Source organism: Otolemur garnettii, unplaced genomic scaffold (assembly GCF_000181295.1).
Source record: "Otolemur garnettii isolate 467f Iridium unplaced genomic scaffold, OtoGar3 scaffold00082, whole genome shotgun sequence".
NCBI classification, from domain to species: Eukaryota; Metazoa; Chordata; class Mammalia; order Primates; family Galagidae; genus Otolemur; species Otolemur garnettii.
In genome coordinates, this window is record NW_003852477.1 from 7712679 (window position 1) to 7716913 (window position 4235).

Consider the following 4235-nt stretch of genomic DNA (forward strand, 5'->3'; position numbering starts at 1 on the left):
TTTGATGCCAAAGAGATCTTTCTAAACATACAGACCTGCTCAGGACACTCCCCTGCTTGAGTTCTTGGCAGACCTAGAGTAAGAAGGCAGCTCCCCCCCCCGCTTCTCTAACCAGTCTGCCTTCCCTTTGATGCCAAAGAGATCTTTCTAAACATACAGACCTGCTCAGGACACTCCCCTGCTTGAGTTCTTGGCAGACCTAGAGTAAGAAGGCAGCTCCCTGATAAGCAAGGTCTCCCTGACCTGTCTCTGCTGGCCCTCAGGCCTCACTTGTCACCAGCATCACCACTGCTTGCCTCCATCACACATGGCCAGTCCAAGCACACTGCTTCCTATGCCCTCCTTCCACCAGGCCCATTCCCGCTTTCCTGCCTTTGATCTGCAAATATGTATTCCCCTCTCTGACTTCGGGAAAAGTGACCCATTGCTTCTTTTGGCCACTACACCATACTCAGCACAGACCCTCTAATATTAAGCAAACTCACCAAATCACATGTCCATGTCCTCTTGACTGTGAGGCCTTAAGAAAAGGACATGTTCATTGTTCATTGTTCAATGCCTGGAACTCACAGTACCCAGCCTATTACCTGGCACTTGGTAGAAATAACAAATGCATAAGTGAATGGGTGCATGCTGCCTGACCTTGCCCAGGAGGAAGAGGTAGTAGAAAGGCAGGAACATCTCAAAGTCCTACCATGTGCCAGAGCTATAGTAGGTGTCTACCTAGAGCAGCAGTTCTCAACCTGTGGGTTGTGACCTCTTTCGGATCGAATGACCCTTTCACAGGGGTTGCCTAAAACATGCTACATATCAGATATTTACATTACAATTCATAACAGTAGCAAAATTACAGTTATGAAGTAGCAATGAAAATAATTTTATGGTTGTGGGTCACTACAATATCAGGAACTGTATTAAAGGGTCACAGCATTAGGAAGGTTGAGAACCACTGACTTAGAGCATCTCTGTGGGGTAGGTGTGCATATCCCCATTTTACAGATAATGAAACTGAGGTTAAGTAACCAAAGACAAGGTAAATGTGCCCAAGAATATGCCCTCACCTGGCTCTCTGACATTAAACATGTTTGTTGAGAAAGTCAAGTAGCACAACCTTAGTGTTGTCATCAGTCTGGCACAGCAATGACCCTGCAACACTGACATGAGAACATCTAAAATAGACTATCCGAACATAATAAGCATAGAGAAAAAGACTCACAAATACACGAACAATTGATTCCTGATGAAAATGGCATATAAAGCAGTCATACAAGAATAATCCTTTCAATAATAGTACTAAATCTTGGTATAGTATGCAATGGAATACTATAAAATAATGAACATGAGCAAACTTCTCCAAACAACCTCTATGACTCACACCCACATGCTGAAGGACAGGAGGCACGCACACGTACACATTTATGATTATACAACTTCAAAACCACGGGAAAACCAGTCTATGGTGTAAGAAATAGGTAGAGAGTTTGGGGGAAGAGGAAGAAGGTGGTGACTGTGAAAAGGCATGAGATAGACTTCTGTGCTTCTAGCAGTTAGACGATGCTCACTTTGGAATTCATTAACATGTAAGCCTTATTATTCATTTATACAGTTTTATAAGTGCATGATATTCTCCAATAAAAAATGTAAAAGTATTTTTGTATTTATTGTAAGTATTTATTGTATTCATTTTATACTGCTGTGAATTTGTATAATAAATTCTTACAAACTTAAAGGCTTAACACAATACCCATTGATTAACTCACAGTTTCCATAGGTCAGAGGTCCAGCCAGAACCAAATGAGTTTCCACAGAGGAAGGCACACTTCAAAGTGCCTGGGGTGTTTGCCTACAGGACATCTCACTGGAGACCTTTCTTTACCCCATTCTGATAGCAGCTTGGGCACTATACCACAGCCTCCCTCTCTCCTTTTCCATTGAATCCAGTTCAGACCCATTAAGATCTGTGAAGAATGCCTGTATGTGATCAAATGCAAAATCCACTTAAGAAGCACTTCTAAATGAGATTCTCCAGGTCTTGTGAAAACCAAGTGGGACACCCCCCTCACCCCTAACCCCCACCCCCCTTTCCCTTCCCAAGTTTAACTCCTAGGAGTCTGTCTGCCCATCCATCTGTCTGATGGGGCCCATCAGCCAGACCTGGTCAGTGGGAAGTCAGGAAGTGGCGGCCTTCGTCCTATCTGCAGTTTTCTGATCACACTAAAATAGCACTTGGCTTAGATTACTGGGCCTGTCTCTTCTCAGGGGAGGGGAAAAGGGAGCAGAAGCCCAAACTTGAAGTCTCTACCTACTCCGTGGTACTTGGCACAGAATAACTGGCCAGCCGATATTTGTTGAATTTAATTGGAAAGAGAACGATTGGGGTGTAAAATCTTAGAATCCTAAATCATAACTACATCTAAAAATTAGATTACTACAAAATTTAGAATCCTAAATCATAACTATATCTAAATCAGACTCTCCATGCTCTACTGTGGTTCCCAGTCAGTACATCAAAATTATCTTGTCTTATACATGGTGAACACTCCTAAATAAATTCCCCAGAATCTGGCATATCAGTAATGGATTGGAGTACATACTTAGAATTCGTCTTTCTTCTCTTCTTTGTGGGGGGAAGAAGGTATTCTTTGTTTATTTCCAGGCTCAGGATTAGGAAACAAGTTGTTTTCCTGTGGCCTTTCTCAAAGACCTTGCGCTTGCCCCACTACCATTTTGGAAAATAGAGCGGAGACTTAATGTTTCTGTCATGGATGTAGAAGTGGGATAAGATTTAGCCAAAAAGCAAGCAAACAAAACCCAGCATAGGCTGCTGCATTAGTTGGGGAGGTTGTAATTTCTGAAAGACCAGGTTTCTGGACCTCTTAGTGCAAGGGAGTACGGGGATAAGAGGGAAGAGTTAGTGAAAGACAAAAAACCAAGCAGTTTACAATACAGTGTTGACAAGGTAAACACCGGGGCAGTGGATACCAGGATGGGGCTCTCAGCGCAGCTGGAAGTCAGGGTAAGGAAAAAGGTGTCAGCCAGAACTTCCCAAAGCAAATTACATTTGGCCTGAGTCTCAAAAGAAGCCTTTAAGAACTACCAGCCAGGTCACAGAAAATGAAATACAAACATTCAAGAAACACAAGGAATAATGCAAACCCAAGATAGAATTAAATACTCTTTTTCACATCCCATATTAGCAAAAATTAAGATGCTTACTGCAGCCAGAGCTGGTAAGTGCATGAGAAATGAGCTCTCAACATGGAAGGAGGAGGGAAGAGGAGGACAGCCGTCTGGTGCAGGCTCCTTGGGAAATAATAACCCTATAGCCAATGCATTCCAGTGGTAGCAATTTACCAGATGAATTTGCTTTTAAGCATTGACCAAGATACATGTACAAAGAAGTGCATCACAAAATGTAGACATATGTGTCGCTTCTATTGTTCTACACACAGGGAAAAAATTCCAGCCTTTTTCCATGCCTTTTACACCATTTATATGACAATACAGCACTAAAATGACTCACTTGAGCCTGCCTTCCCCACTGAGATAGCAGATTTTTTGCATGCAGGAATCTATTCTTTAAACCCCACACAGAGACCAGTGGCAAATACAATAGGTTTCCAGTTGCTGTTTGTTAAGTTCACGGGCGAGAACAGAAAGCCATTAACTTGTTAATGAACCTGGCTGGGCAGGCTGGGTAGATAACACTTCAGCAGGAGTGAAAGGCAGGTATTATCATAAGTTGTTGGGCACTCAGTTTGATGGGATTAGGAAGGCCCCACCAGTCCTCGGCTGGAGGGTATGTATATATACATAGTTCCTCAGCTCTGCCTCTGCTCCCTTCCTCCTCCTTCTCGCCTGCTCCAACTTTCAGGGGACTATGACAGAGGTAAGACAAAAGGTATTCCCAGGAGCCCTATGATAACTGGGGGCTTCGAACCTTGAAACACTTTCACTGTGCTGCAGAAATGGCTGTTCTTTTGACAAACTCTTAAGTTGGAATTTAATGCGACATGTTATCCACCACTGAAACAAGGCTTTAAATGGCTTTTTAATACTAAAATTGATCCCATTCTCCAAGTTTGTTTTCGTTCATGGATTTTAGACAGACATTGGGAGACTGTTCTTTGATTATGATGTTTTGGGTTCCATCATTCTTGGTTGGTTGGCTAGTTTTAACTCAAATGTTTATTTGCTTTATTTTAAGCACAAATTCTGTGTCTCTTGCTCCAGTT